The sequence below is a fragment of the Athene noctua genome, chromosome Z, assembly GCF_965140245.1.
Source record: "Athene noctua chromosome Z, bAthNoc1.hap1.1, whole genome shotgun sequence".
Taxonomy (NCBI): Eukaryota; Metazoa; Chordata; class Aves; order Strigiformes; family Strigidae; genus Athene; species Athene noctua.
In genome coordinates, this window is record NC_134077.1 from 60,316,005 (window position 1) to 60,332,467 (window position 16,463).

General features: G+C 38.3%; 1 long non-coding RNA gene across 2 annotated transcripts; it reads right to left on the reverse strand.

Moving 5' to 3' along the window:
• Window positions 1-5,659: 5,659 nt before the first annotated feature.
• Window positions 5,660-15,905, reverse strand: LOC141973871 (uncharacterized). Of its 2 annotated transcripts, XR_012635608.1 has the most exons (4): window positions 15,529-15,905; window positions 14,303-14,411; window positions 10,669-10,794; window positions 5,660-10,269 (listed from the first exon to the last, which is right to left on the reverse strand). It is a non-coding gene; the product is annotated as an uncharacterized LOC141973871 (long non-coding RNA). The 2 variants fall into 2 exon arrangements; XR_012635609.1 differs by lacking the exon at window positions 10,669-10,794 and having other exon boundaries at window positions 15,529-15,902.
• Between the last annotated feature and the right edge of the window lie 558 nt (window positions 15,906-16,463).

Below are 16,463 nucleotides of genomic sequence, written 5' to 3' on the forward strand. Positions count from 1 at the left end.
AAAAAAAAGTTCTGTGCTTGAAAAACAACACTGAGATCCATTGTGAGTAAGTTTTGGCCTTTTTTAAAAGAATTTGGAGTTGGGTGATAAAAAAGCAACAAGATTTTATTTCAAATAAAAATGAATGAATGAGTGAATGTTACACAAACTCTAAGTCACAGAAACTGTTGTGCTACAGTCACAGTCTCATTTCACTGCCATGTCCACATGAATCTCAAGCCATTGGAGTCACTTCAAGTTTTAGTGCTTTAATAGAAAGCAATTTTTTGTTCTATTATGAGACTCATTTCTCATTTCCTTTTTGAGGGTTAACTCCTGTACTGTGGGAGAAGCATCTCTTTGGCAAGTACAAACAACAAAAAAGAGTTGGGTCCACAGCTTGCAGTTTCTGGCTCTAAGTCCCACTACAGTTTGAATAATATGCAAAGAACATGGCAACCTCCTCTTGCATCACAAGTGCTGAAGGAACGTGGTGCTGTGACAGGAGGGTGGTTAGTAGAGACACTTATTGTATAAAAAGCTTAGAGCTGTCTTCCTTTAGACTGGCAGCTGAAAAGCAGGGTGGAATTGGAGGTGGAATTAAAATAACTAAACTTTCTATACATGGAGAAACATGAAGCAAACATTTAAGCCAGGATGCTTACAATTTAGTCATTAGTGGTTGCTGTATTTTTTTAATGTTTTATGCTGTCAACTAGTTCTGTAAAACAGCAAAATATTTTATCTCACTGAGTCAACAAGGAAAGCATTTTTTTTCTCTTTGAAGCACAAAAAACACCTTACATTTTAAATAGGGATTACATATGAAAATGCCACACATGGTTTTGGGAACTTTAGCATTTTCTTGAAAATGTTAGTTTGAAAAATATCTTTAGCAATGTGCTGCTAAAGGACATGGGAAATGAGAGGTAGAGATGATCTTCACTGAAGAGTATTTTCCACTGGGGACTCCACTGGCATTCAGTTGTCTCATTTAATTATCACTTTCCTGATTCAACCATTATTCATGAGCTTCCTTGTGTTCTTAAAAAGCTCTGAGCTGTGCTTGCCAATGTTATGGCATATTATGAAGCACAGTTATGCAGCAAGAGGGAGGGGGTGATAATGCATTGGTCTATACTGCTGGCATGTTTTCTGTTTGAACTCCTCAGCTGCCAGCAGAATGCAGAGCTCTTTATTCAAAATCTACTGCTGTTTTTTAAGCATTGTGCTAGTATTACAATCCTTTGCATTGCTTCAGTAAGATACAGCAATACAGAAGCAGTATGAATCATTTGCATGAAGTTTACACTAGTTTCCATTTGATTGCATTTCTCCTTGTAGCAGTGGTGAAAGAAATGCATGGAGAGAAAAGTTCCTGAAAGATGCAGGCAAAATACACTTAGGTAGGTCTAAGACGGATTTTAATTGGTGTCAGTTTTATCCATACATGAAGCAGAAGTATACTCATTTCCTTTCTTTGTGCCTCTCTGCCTATTTTAAATGCTTAGATTTTTAGCTGAATTATATATTGAGAGTTTACTAGTTTGGGGTTTTTTACTAAAAATGCATATGTCCAAGGCAGTTGGGATAAAGACAAGGATAGAAAGGCTAAATTAAAAAAAGGTGTTCTCCTAAATGTACCTCAAATCTCGCCATAACTAATTTAAGGGGGGGGGGGGGGGGGGGACGACACACACACGACAGAGCAACCAAAACTGTATAATATCGGTTCTAAACCACTTAATTTAGTTTATAATAGCAATAATCCTGAGGAAATCAGTCATTAATGAAGCTAACAGTCAGTTTGGTAGAGTTTTATCTGCCCTTGGATTCACCTTAGCCCATTAAGTTAAAAAACATAACTTTTTAATAAAGATTTTTTAAAAATTATTGCTTAAATACTGAATTTCCACTATATAAGCACAAATATAAGCTTCAGATACAGTTAAGGTATCAGATACAGTTAAGGTTAAGGTGGAATATTTATTTACTGAGAGTACAGAAGCACTGCTAACACTTTATTTTCAGATATGGAAAGCAAAACCAGGAAAAAAATCTCAATACATTTCTTAGCTGTCTTGCATCAAATATATTTGAGAGCAAAAGCTGATTCTCCCAAATTTATGCTAGGGTGAAAAGAAATACAGACCAACACTTTCTATACAGCCTGGCTGAAACACTTACTATTCCAAATTCCTCTTTCAAGCATTCAGATTCTTTTAGTTTAAATGAAACTAGGAGGCAGTTTGAAACAAGATACAGTTCCAATAAATTTAGCAGAATTGCCTTTACCTCAGTGGCAAACAAGTTTGAATTTGGCAGCAAATTATACCTAACTGAATATTTACAAAACTCTGAAGTCTTCACTTAGTGAAATCTTTCATTAATTTCAATGGGAACAGTAATATTAAATGAGTGGAGGTTGCTTGAATAAGTGTTATTTTCATATCCAAATACATTAACACTAGTATGAGCTATGAATGAATAAAACAGGCCAGCCTCTATTCAGAATTACATCAGTGTAACTAAGAACAGAACTTGGCTCCCTGTGTTTGGCTGGGGCTGTAGCTGCTAAGACTAGTCTATGAATTGAAAAAGCTGTTGCAACCAGTATGTGCCAACTGAGCAAGTGCTGGAGCTGTTGTACCTCCTTTGCTCCACAGACTCATGGACAAAGCTACTTGTACAAAATCTATATCCCTCTGAGTGAGGACTATCAGGACTGATTTCCATGCTGTGTGGTCTGTATCCTGTGCTGTTGAGCAGGGTATTCATCAAGTCACACTAAGAAAGCAAGACACCACTGAAAGGGGTAAGTTTGAAAGATAAAGCCCCAATAAGTTTACGTGGTGTGGGTTTAGTCTGGAGACAGTAGTCTAGATTTTTAACATGATGACTAAAAGATGTTAGGACAGCTTTAGAAAAGGACCTAGTGAATTATTCACTACTGGCAAATTTCAAATTGCTGTTGCATGTTTTGCCTAAATATTATGCCTTAATTCAAACAAATCCCTGTGGAAACCCTATGAATTTCGTTGTAAGTGTGTGTAACAATTCTTTCTTGCTTTATACTTTATAAAAATGTTTTTCTGCAGATTTCTTCATCACATCTACTGAATGATGTTTCCATTCTTTTGTACCTAATTTTTGAAGTAAATAATTTTGATTTCTTGCACTTTATTTTTGCTAGCTGTCAACTAATCAAACAGGGCTGATCCAATAAAATATTTTTTCATTACTTTTTTTGTTTTGATTAATAGTTTTTATTAATGCTTAAAGCAATATTATGTGGCTTTAGGATCTTTTTTATATTTGAAACGATCTTTAGTATTTAGTATTAGTAGATTTTCTATTGCTTTTTTTATGATTATTTCAAAACTAAAAAATAGCAAATCCAAAATTACTCAGTATGATAAAACAGTTTTTGTTTTCAGTACTCATTATCCTTTTTTTTTATATGTTGGATATGCCATTCAATATAGCTAGTACATGGCCTTGTGTAAATACAGGTTTGACATGTAAAGAAGCCCTATCAAGTATACTAACCCCTCACTTCTCTGTTTGCTACTTTTAATTTGATCACACTTGCAAGATAATATAATGTATGGGTGGTGCAGAAGAGTTATACAAGAATTACCTGAGCAACAATTTCAGATGTTGCAAGTACAGACATAAACAGAGGTCTTATTTCTAGATTTTACACAATAATCTTTCTTATAGGCTTATATTTTCTTTCACTGATCAGCTTAGGTCATATACCTTTTATTCTTAAGCCACTACATTTTAAATTATTTCTCATTTTCACCAACAAATATTTATATGCCTGTGACCTTGAAGTGTTATCAGAAGAAAATCTGGGATGGCAATTGCATAAGACCTCTCAGACCTTACTAACAAAAATTATACTTTTCTCTCATATTGATAATTCAATTTTTTTCTCTGCCAAGTGCCAAGTAAAGGTTTACTAGACACTTCATCCAACTGTCTGTTTTACTAGTGCCTATATAGCTTGAATATATCACACATAGATTTCCTTTCACTCCATCTTAGCAAATGACCACTGCTATTTGCAAATATTTCTCAGTGACATCACAATCTGACTCTGCAAACACTGCATACTAACTAAAAAAGATATTTCTACAACGTGTTTACGGAAAACTGCACACCCTTAAATACACAATATCACAGTATTTACTATGTATTTAGAAAACTGTATTTTCCAGATAATATAGGATGACATATCTGGTGAAAATATGTAACCAAAACAAAATATTTTGACTGTACAGAACTGGGGGGGGGTGGGCGGTGGGGGTGTTGTGAGGGTGAAGTGGTGTTAATGTAATAGAGCAACAGACACAGAAAGATCGAATATACAAAATTAAGAAAAAGCAGTTTTAACTGGAAACAAAATATTTTTATGGTCTTCATTGCTATAGAAATGAATTTTAAGTACCAGACCAGTCCCTAAGAAGTCTTCATCTCCTACATGTTTACCCTTATCTTAGGAAGTCCTGTTGTGCCAGAAGAACACACATGTCGTTTCAGAGCATTAAGCATTCTCCTAGGTATCTGGAACTCAGCTATAAAGATAAGCAAGGAGTCCTCTAACCTGATTCAAAATTCTATACCAGTGGAAGGTCTCCTATGTTTGTGGTAGCTCATGCAGTTAAGGAAATGTCACAGGTTTCTGAGCTAGTTGGTGTTCCCTAATCATCAGCAACTTCACATCTAACTCTGTTTCAGGGCTGTAGTCCAGCCATGGGAAGTCATTCTTCTGGCAAAACTGAATTGAGTTTCTTAGACAAAAGGACATGTTTGAAAGTTTTTTTAACTGATCATCCTTGGATCAAGTTTAGCATCAGCAAGAACCTAGGAGTACTCATAATCTACACATAAACCAATGTTCACTTGAAGAACGCAGTGGCAGGACTACCCATAAGTAATAATTTTCTTTTGCAATCTCTAGTTAGGACTCATCTTTGTCTGGTTTTGACCAGCTCATTCCTTCCTAGCCAGGCTGGTAGCCATAATGAAATGTACAAGAAGTAGAGTGAAGCATTGCGTATCTGCTGCCAGCATTTATGTCCTCCTCTGCTGGTTTACAGAAATTCTGTGTAGAGCTGAAGGGAAACAAAATGAACCTTGTGCAGTGTCAATTTATGTTAGACACCAACTCACAGATGTGCTGTTTTGCAGACAATCAAATATATGATCAATAGCTGTAAAATACTGCAGAAAGATCTAGCACAATGAAAAGAAATTTAGTGGAGCAAGAGTGCAGTGTCCATGGTCAAAACAATGTTTATCAATGTTGACTTCAGATCTTGCTCTGAAACGGAATAGTATAAGATTGAAACTGAAACCAGGCCTTTGGCTGTCTCCTGCACAGGTATATTTGGGAATTAAAGGTTTGATTCAGCATAGAATCTGTTCCAAATGTGTCACATGTAATGTGGCTGGCCAGGGGGAATGTGCACAATGTAGTGGTTTGCTTGTTTGTTTGTTTAATGTTGATTCAATTACTGACAAAGGAAAAAGTGTCTTCTTTAAATGACATGTCTGTTTCAATGGCATACTTCATAAGACAAAGGAAGCAGGGGAAAACCTTTTTAATTTTGATCTTTTCTTTTTTTTTTTAATGGGTAAAAAAGTAAATGTATTATGGCTTCTACAGCTTGCAAGGAACAAACTGACATAATTGTCATTTGAATAATGTTTTCATTATCCCTTTGACACCTTAAAAATGATTTTTTTTCTGTAATTTTGAAGAAGTTTGGTAGTGCTTGACTTTATTTTCTTTTATTTCTTGATAATTTGCTCTTATTATATTTTATCATCACAATTAAAAAGAAACACTGAGTATGGCAGTCCAAAAATATCTATAATGTACAATAATTATCTAATCTCTCTTAATGATATCCTACCAAAGTTTTCTAACATAATACTTCTTTTTTCTCCTAAAGACAAAGGTTTTAAAATTATTTTGACACATACAAAGTCAAGAGGCATAGCACTTGCACCTTCTAGCAAACCTTCAGGAAAACAGAAAATATGATACTGTATCATATCATAGGCAATATTTACTCTCCAACAATGGTAAATACTGTACTCCTTCTGTGGAAAGAAACTAAAATCTGAACAGGTCACAGACTTCCATGGAGGTGGTGGAGTCCCCATCCCTGGAGGTGTTCAAGAGTCAGGTCGACATAGCGCTGAGGGATATGGTGTAGTTGGGAACTGTCAGTGTTAGGTAATGGTTGGACTAGGTGATCTTCAAGGTCTTTTCCAACCTAGACAGTTCTGTGATTCTTCAGGAGCTAAAAAATTAGTTTTAAGATCTTTTCCAAAAGTTACAATCAGCCTTCAAAAAAAATCATTACTTCTGTGGATTCCCAGCACTTTGAGTCTGGTCAGAGTACTGTCACTTCACAGGGTAGAAGGTATCTGTGTAACCTATGCAAGTTCTAAAATGAAAAAGACTTCCCAGAACAATTAAGAAGCTTTCCACCCCCTCAGTATTCTCTGTCTCTCATCTCATCTCATCTCATCTCATCTCATCTCATCTCATCTCATCTCATCTCATCAGAGTATCATAAAATCATAGAATCACAGAATCATAGAATGGTTTGGGTTGGAAGGGACCTTAAAGATCATCCATCTCCAACCCCCTGCCATGGGCAGGGACACCTTCCACTAGCCCAGGTTGCCCAAAGCCCCGTCCAGCCTGGCCTTGAACACTGCCAGGGAGGGGGCAGCCACAGCTTCTCTGGGCAACCTGTGCCAGTGCATCACTACCCTCATAGTGAGGAGTTTCTTCCTCAAATCTTATCTAAATCTACCCTCTTTCATTTTAAAACCATTAGTCCTCATCCTATTACTACACTCCCTGACAAAGAGTCCCTCCCCATCTTTCCTGTACACCCACTATAACTACTGGAAGGCTGCTATAAGGTCTCCCTGAAGCCTTCTCTTCTGCAGGGTAAACAACCCCAACACTCTCAGCGTGTCTCATAAGGGAGATGCTCCAGCCCCTCCCCGATCATCTCTGTGGCCTCCTCTGGACCCAGTCAAGCAGGTCTGTGTACTTCTCATGTGATGGGGGCCCCAGAGCTGGACGCAATACTGTAGGTGGGGTCCAATGAGAGCAGAGTAGAGGGGAGAGCCCCCTCCCTCAACCTGCTGGCCACACTTCTCTTGATGTAGCCCAGGATACAGTTGGCTTTCTGGGCTGCAAGAGCACCCTGTTGGCTCACAGTCAATTTTCCATCCACTAATACTCCCAAGTCCTTCTCCGCAGGGCTGCTCTCCATCCTCTCTTCACCCAGCCTGTATTTGTGCTTGGGATTGCCTTGACCCATGTGCAAGACCTTGCACTTGGCCTTGTTCAACTTCATGAGGTTTTCATGGGCTCACCTCTCAAGCGTGTCAAGGGTCCCTCTGAATGGCAGTAGTTGCAATGTTCTGGGCAGAGTTATGAGCAAACATGTTATACAAAACATGATGTAATACAGTACCAAGTAAGGCTTCAAGGGATTCTTTATTGCTTGTAAGGGTCTTTCGGAATTTTATCTATTTTTTCTCTTGTGTTTTGTGTCTATCAATACTTATCCTCCCACTTTACTCTCTATGTTGTTTTTCTTGTAAACAAGTAATTTTAACACTAAAACTTCAGTATTATGCATCATATAGAGTAATATGATTCTCTGTCCCACTCTAATTTTGTGTGGCTAAAATGAGACTGTTTACAAATCATCAAAGTTTTGGAAAGGTAACAGACGTATGAACACTATAATAATTGTATTTTATTGTGGTAACAAGACAGTTATCTTTGTACTTTTCTGTTTCCATAAAGATCTGTAATCTTGGGTTATAAACACTAATTTGCGAATGCAGGGTTTTAAGCTTATCTTTCATTTCTTAGTTATACTGTACTGAAAATTCAGTCCTGTTAGTCTGTCCCCCTGCTGTTCTTTCATGAACATTTTCCAAATGTTTCTGTTTCTACGTTTTGTCTGTGGGTTGAAATTACTATTCATACTCCTGTCACTGGACTTAATACCTCTTTGGACAGTCATTCCTTGCTCACTTGCCAAAAAAGTTAATGTGTTTTGACACATAAGCTATCTCCCTGCAATGCACTGGCAACCCACCATGGGCCTGGAGAACTGGCATCTTGTTCTTCGTGGCTGGCATTAAAAGCAAAAAGAGAGACACTTGCAGCATTTTTGCTGGTTTTGTTTTGTTTTGTTTTGTTTTGTTTTGTTTTCTTTTGTAGCAGCAGCAGTCCTGAATTTGTTAATTTCATTTGAGTCTTGCAATAATTGTAGGTGTTAGGAGACTTATTTTTCATTTTCTTACATTTCCCGTTATAAATAGTAAAGTAGCCTTCCTTTAGAAATAACTCATTTCTTTCATTTCATGTGAATGTTTTCTCTCTGCAGAAAGAAAGGATGCATCTCAAGACTGGGTACATTTCACCTGGGAAAGTTCTGAGTAAGGGCAAATCGGTATCATAAATAGGCAAATATTGTTAGCATAATTTGTGCATATTATAGTGCAGTGTAGCTCTAGCCTACCTAACCGCTTTTTGCCACGTGTCTCCAACTCTGTTGGATACATTTTGCATGAGAGGTGCTATGCAAAATACTGTGTTGCAGCCATCTCACAATAATAGAATGGAGTGCAGGACAGGCTGTTAAACTTGCCCATGCAGCAAAACAAACTTCTTACGCAGAGTTAGCTCTCTGCTATCACAGCTTCACTGTTGCCAGTACCCAAAATAATTCATTTAAAGCTAGCTCTGGCATCTTTATGCTACACTGTGTCCTACCGGGCTTTAAATTTTCCTATTCTTAGGATTTAAGCTGAAGATACCAGCAGAGAATATTTGCAGTTTGTCAGGTGCAACTGGTCATCCTGGAAATCTGAGATTTAATATTAGCTCCTTCACCTTGCTTATTTGTGTTCAAGCTGTGCATTTATCCACCTATAAGCCAGCTATACTGGAGGTACCAAGATATTTAGTACTTGAAACACTTGAGCATTGCCTGCTTTTATGCTAGAGTGACACACAGCAACATTAGCATGGGGTGGCATACATGCTTTTATACCAGCATTTGTTAGTTTCAAGTATACCTTATGACAACTTTCCTTTGCATATCTACTCACAAATATGAGTTTTTCAGCATTTTTATATCACTGTATGTAGAAGTTACTCAGTCACAGTCATATGTTATCACAATGAATATAAAGAAAAAAATTTGGAACTAAAGCAGGAAATGTTTATTATCTAATTTCTGTCTCTCATACAAATATTTATATATCCTATGTAACTTACCCACAATGTATAAAACAAAAGGAATATTCAAAACAATGCCACTTCCCATATTAGGTCAGTCAACATGGGAAGATTTTCTTAATATCCAAACTGTAGCTAAATAAGCAACCTGACAGAGATTCTAATTCAGAAAACCACATAACCACATATTAATCTTAAGCATTTACATCAGCACTTTGAGATCAAGACCTGCTAAATGCCTGCCACATATAAGGGGTTGAGCTGAGGACATTTTTCTCCTCTTGGGATTGGCCTCTGAACTGGAAAGAAAAATTAACTGCATGAATTAAAGTGATGCTAATAGCTTTATATGAGAAAGAGCTTTTTTTAATGAAAGGGGAGCACGGATAGTCACTGCTACTTTTGGAGCCTGTTTTTGTTATCTGACGTAACTGTCTTGTTTGCTTTGCATTGGCCTGTAAATGGATCATGCCAAAAATAGGGGAAAGCAATCTGTAGGCTCTTTTATTCTCTTTAAATATCTAACATTAAAAAAATCTCCTTTCTAGTATATTTATGTTCAAAAGCCTGATTCTATTCTCATCTGCTTCAAAAACTAGGCCAACAATGGGCACTTTGAATATCCCTGGCCTTACTGTTTGGACAGTGTTTAAGCATATTTTTTCGAACTACCTGAAAATAAGTGTATTTTGGGACATCAATTTTAATGCCAATTATGCTGAAACCAATTTTAGTTTTCACCATCAAAATAAGAGGTAACCAACTGCATACACCTCTCAGTATTTGCAGTATATGCAATGTGAATAGGTTGCACTTGCTCACAAGGTGGCTTTTTAGTGATTTTTTTAGTAATACTTTACAAACACACGAAAAAAAAAAAAAAAGACTGATTTTGTATATAGCCCTGGAATATTGTCATGTAGTAGATGCATATTCCATGAAGGAAAAGACTGTTTCGGCATCAGGTCATTCTATAAATTCCTTTGGTCCTGAAAGAAAGAAAGAGAGAACAAATGTATAAAAGTTGGAAGAAACTAAAAAGACACTTTAGAATAGAAGCCCTTAAGCATCCTTAACTGCCGCTGTTGCTATGAGCTATAGCTAAAGCTGAGGAGCATTGACGTAGACTCAATGTGCATGGGAGATTAATCTAAAATGGAACCCCAGATATGAATACCTCAAAAGCCACAAGAAAGGCAAAATATTGACACCTAAACATTTCTCAGTTCAGTGAAAATTTGAAAGAAATATGTATTTTTTTCAGTTCAAAACCACATAATACAGCCACTTCAAAATGGTAAGTCCGAACAAACTTTTTCTTTTAAGCCTGTCATTTGTATTGCAGCAATAATAAATTACTGAATGTTTAAGCAAAGGTTACAGATTACCCCCTGTCAGTGTGTTTCATCCTTCTTGTGAAGTCCAGGATGTTAGACCCTCTAAATTTTTCAAAATTTTTCTGTTTTTTATTGCTGTCATTCTTTGTATTCCAGATTTCATTTTTCAGTCATAACCTGTGTTGAAATGAAAACATTGTCAACGCTTCCCTTAATTTTACCTTTTTCAGAAGAGGATTACTGATACGTATGTGCTTTTTTAATCCATCCCATAGCAAAGGATTGATTTTAAAAAATTATGTAAATAGCTAGTTCATCAAAATGGACTGAATCAAAAGCTATAATTTTCTAAATAAACACTAGCTCAGAAATAATAGTTATCTTTTTTGCATACAAAGAAAAAAAATTAGTATTTTAAAATAAATTTTTTGTCCTTTGATGTAAAAATGTAAAAGTGTAATGCACAAATATGAAAAGGAAAACTGGAATTTCACCAGAAAATTAATTTCCTGATAAATATAATATTTGTTTTCTGAGTTTTGCTTTATTCCAGTGAAACAACATTACAAATTTTAAAAATTAGACTGCCTCCATGAGACAAAAACATTGTTTAGCTGGAAGGTTGGCATCCATTTACAGTGGAAGACCTCTGGTTATAACCTCACTTTTTAAACAACTGCATGAGAGCAACACACATTCAGAGAATCACCTTGTTCCCAACCTATAGTGCCTGGTGCCTCAGAGGGTGTTAGTAGGAGGAAGTGAAGCAGTGATCGGTAGGTACGTCTTCTGCCTTCTACTTCTTTCCTAGAGCATTTTATTTTGCCCCTATATTCCTGTCAACTCTCATCTTTCTGTCCCCTTCGCTAAAGCCCATTCTTGCTCTTGGGTTGCCTCAAAACAGTTTAGGAGTGCCTGGCCCTGCCAAGGAAGGAGAATGTGGATGCAAATGTCAGAAGGTCATTGCCTCTCAGCAGCTTTTTCTTCAGGAGGACAGTCTTTCACTGCTGCATCCTCACTTCATCAACATTTCAATATGCTGCAGTTTCTCCAGACTAAATATCAGGTTATTTGGGTATGGGTACTACTTAGTTTCTTCTCTGTCTGAGTTTTACGACCTAAACTATCATTTTTAGGTTTGTGGTGTTCTAGGGTTAATGCAACTCAGACCAGCAATTATATCCTTACAGCCAGTCTTTTCAGTTGCTGACCATTTTAGGTAAAGGTTGGGAGAGGTGGGTGAGGGGGTGGTGCTGGTATGAGGATTCTCACCTAGTATCCATTCTTGTTCGAAGATGTATTTAAGTGAGACATTTTTACACTGATCCAGTGATTGACACTGTAACTAAAGCAGGGCTGTCACTATACAACTTCTGCCATCAGGGCAGGGAATAATATATGGAATGAAATGAGGCTTCAATAACATTTTTGCTTAAAAAACCAAAGTGTTTGTAAAAAAAAAAAATAATATATATATATATATATATATCAACAATGTAAATTTTATAATAAATTTGCAGTATTACAGAAAACGTTTTAAAATGACATAAAGTATTTACAGGAGATGAGATTCCTTCTTTGTGGCCAGAGATTGCTTTTCATCTCACAAGATAGAGAAAATAATCAGGTATGGGTTTTCATTTTGATTTTTTTGAGTTTGTGGTTATCTTGTCATGCATAATGCATTACACTCTTAGCTTCTAAAACTAAATTGGCATAATTAAAGATTTTCAATTACTGAATATTGTTTCTGATTATGTCAGGATTTTCTAGGGCTGCTTTTAAAACAATTTTACTAGTTTTAAAAAAAATACACAGTACTTGAATTAAATAATATCCAGTGGAAACAGTTTGAAATTTCATGATAGTTACAAGGCTTTATGGGATATAAACACAGTACAGTGTATGTGCATGCTTTCAGATTGCAGGCATAAAGAAATGTGAAAGAATTTAGAAAGTGAATCTAAAGTGAAGAATGTATGGGAGAAGTTCAGATTCCCGAGTCTGTCAATAATTCTGTGCAGAAGTCATAAAATGAAAAAGTAGAAAGTCTTTCTCATAACTTACATAAAGTTAGGAATGTCTGGCAAAGAGACAGGGAAGATGAAGAAAACTGTGACCAATCTTGCTCCTATTGAATCTAAGGAATAAATTTGGCTATAGGATGCATCTGGCTTCCTTTCAGGCCAACACAAATTAGCCATTGATATCCAGAGGAATGAAATGAGGCCTACAGACACGAATTGTTTTGACTGTTTTTTCTATTCAGTAATTTTTAATGAAGCAACTAAATTAGGCATAACTTGCTACAGCTCTAATGAATATACTACAAATTATTAAAATGATAAAACTATGTGACCTTAAATATTGTCTTAGAATATTTGTCATCCAAAGAGCCTTGGGAAACATGCTAATGCGAGTACTCTGAAAGGCATTTTTGCATTGTTGCTTGTAGTGAAAATATATTAACAATGATTTTTTTTTCTGTATTTGTTTACATTTTGAAGTAAAACACCTTATTGATTGTATTTTAACTCTTTTGCCTGGATTTTTCTCAACTTTTTCTCTGAAGCACTCAAATGAAAAATCCTATTAAAGGCTCTTTGAAACCTAGACTAATTGCCATCTTGCAAGAGTAGTGGATTGTACTGTAGAGTACTGAATTGTATCACTCAGTTTATTTAACTACTAAAGATGTGTTCAGTTTTTAAATATGAATTCCTGTATGACCTCAGATCAGGTGGCTTTCCCAGGTGTTCTACACCTGCTTCAACATATAACAGTTTCAAGCAGCCATACATTTTGGAATAAGGTATTTATGATTTGCCTGGTGCTCACTGGAGTCCACATATGTTTACTATATGTATCATTTTATTGTCACCATTACTACTGCTTAGCAGACAATATTGCTTCCTAAGTATTAGAACAATACTTAGGATGCAAATTTAACAATTTGTTCCAGCTAGTGAAGAAGTTAGCTCAGACATCATTATACATTGACTATATTGGACCAAGATGGATGAATAATTAAAAGTCTACATGAACTTTTAAAAATAGATCAATAAAAATTGCCACTCCGTACAATAGAGAGAAAAATAAATGAAATCCAGGGCCCAAATTACCTGTGTTTTTTAGACTAAAAAACCCTTTGTAAACAAAATCAAAATCAAATTAAGAAAGAATAGTGTCATTTCAGTTTCTTCTCCTTGTCAAAAGCACCATATAAATTCCAAATAAATGTTTGCCAGTACTTAGTGCAAGAGTGTAAGGTATTCTGAAGGCACTGCTTAGCAGCAGACAGCTTGTTATTTACCTATGAAAGCTTTGACTAGTGCTAAGATGCAGCTTTACAACAATTAAATCTAAAAATCATATTGGCATAGCCAAGAACAACAAGACTCAGAATATGAGAAAAAGAGTCATTGCTTCTCCTCAAATTCACCTAGCTTCTGCTCCTGCTGTTAGGTGGACACCCAGGTTAGGAAAAAAAAAAAAAAAAAAAAAAGTGTCTTGGCCGTAATACACCAAGCACAAACTAGATGGAATCTCTCCTCTTTCTTCCAGTTGCTGTTCTAAAGCCACAAGCACTAGCCAGGAGCTAATTAATTCTTCACGGTAAATTATACCCATTAGAAAAATGAGATGAAGACCCCATGCTTTCTAAGAGTTATTTTATTGCAATTACCTCAGAAACTTCTGAGCATGATGAACAGGTTGAAGAGATGGCTGATGGGAAAATCCACAGGGAAGAGTCACAAAGACTGTTGTCTGCTGCCCACCACATCTGCTGAAATCTCAATTATAAAGAAAATATGCCACTGTAAATTCCTGATCTTCTGAAGTGAAAAGATGGATAGCATGTAAATTATATTGTAAGATATGTTGATATAAGTGCAGTAAAAAATAAGCAATTGTTAAGAGTTTGTGAATAGGATCCTAAGAAAATGCCCTAAATGAGTATTTACAACTTTGCATGCAGTATAAAAATTGCATAAATGCAATGGTCAAGAATATGAAAACCAACTAATACCTTGGGAATTCAGCATGAACTTTTTAACTGACTCTGTCTTCACAACCGTGAATGAATGTAAAGTTCACCATGATCAGGTAAATCTAAATATTTTCAGTATTGGCAGAGCAGATTCTTCATCTTTTTCTCAGTTTCTGTTTAAACAGGTATTTTGAAAGAGGCTAACCACAAGAACTGCTTCCTGTAAACCTCTCAGCTTTTTCCCAGGAGTAAAGCTCTGCCAGTTTCCACTGAGAGTGGAAACTTAATTGTGACTCTTTCCTATATTGATACTTAACTTTTTCAGAGCAAAAGAGATCAAGATACTATGATCTCTTGCATAACAGACCTAATGGAACTTCATCTGATAATTCATGTAGTAAAGAATAAATCTACTTTGTCAGGTCCATATTTAACTTACTTATATCCCTTCGAGATATATCCCATTTTGATTTTTGAGGTCGATAAGAATAATTTTGTATGGATACACTTCAGTTAAATCAGGGTTTTCGTTTTAGGCTTGGAGTTAGGAACTCTGATCCCTAGTACCAGGGACTTGTTTCTAAGAGGACTCACTGAGATGTAATATCATTGCGTTCCATGATTTACCGTACAGAAAAAAAAAAAAAAAAAAAAAAAAAAAAAGCAAACCAAAGCAAAAACAAACAAGCAAAGAAAAACAAAAGAACATCGCGAAGATTCCGCAGTCACTTTTTTTTTTTTTTTTTTACCCCCCACGGGCAAAAAACATCGGTTAATTCAGAGGGGGAGTTACAAGTCAGGAAAAACACTACTGCCCGCGCAACAAACCTGCTTCTGCAGAACCCCCTGCTTCGTCTTATACAGGGGAAACAAACCGATTTCGACGTCCGGATTCGCTTTTTAATGAGACGATGACTCACCACCAAACTTTCCCATTCTTGTCGGAAAATGCAGCTCCCCGGTGACAGTCTCAGCGGGGTGAGCGCTTTAATCTTCCTCCCCAGAGACACTCCCTGCCCCCCAAAAGAAAACAGTGAGGCGCACGCGGGGGCTGCCTACGCCCCTTCCCTCTCCCCGCCAGCTCCAGGGCTCCGCAGACACCGCTCGTTTCCGCCCCGCCACGCCCGGACCCGGCGGCCGGACCGGGCCCGCCGCCAGCCGGGCGCTCCCCAGACGAGCAAAAGTTGCCGGGAAGGGCCGGGGCGGGGCGGGGCGGCGCGGAGCCCCGTGGAGCCCCGCGGAACCCCGCGGAGCCGCGCGCCCCCTGCGCGGCCGGGGCCGGGGTTGGCGGCGGCGCGGTGCCGCCCGCGGCCGCGGTGCCGGGCGGGCGGGCGGCGATTGGCGGCGGCGCTGACAGCGGGCGGGGCCGTGCCGGCGGCCCCGCCCGCCCCCCGCTATAAGCCGCGTTCTGCTCGGGTCTCACTCCCGCTCAGTGCGTCCCTGTGGCTGCGCAGTGGAAATCCGCACCGGGGAGCTGCTGAGGGGCGCCGGTGTCATGTGAAGGCGCACATGCTCTGCCATCCACGCAACCTCCCCCCCTCTTCTTCCTCCGCGTGTTTTTCCTAACGTAACTCCTCTCCTTCCCCCTCCTCTCCCGCTTTGCCGCTAGCTACCCGCCGCCGCTCCGCGGCCCAGGCGAACCCCGCAGGGGCTCCGCGGCGGGCGGGCGGGCGGACGCGGAGCGGCCGCCGGGGAGGAGAGCGCCCGGCGGCGGGCAGCCCGCGGAGCCGCCTCGGAGGTATGGTGTTCCCGGCGGGGCAGAGCTGCGGCGGCGGCCGTCGGCTCCGCGGGTGCTGAGACAGGATTTTTGTGGTGCGCTTCCCGGGCTCCCAGCTTCATGACTGCGCGGAGCGGG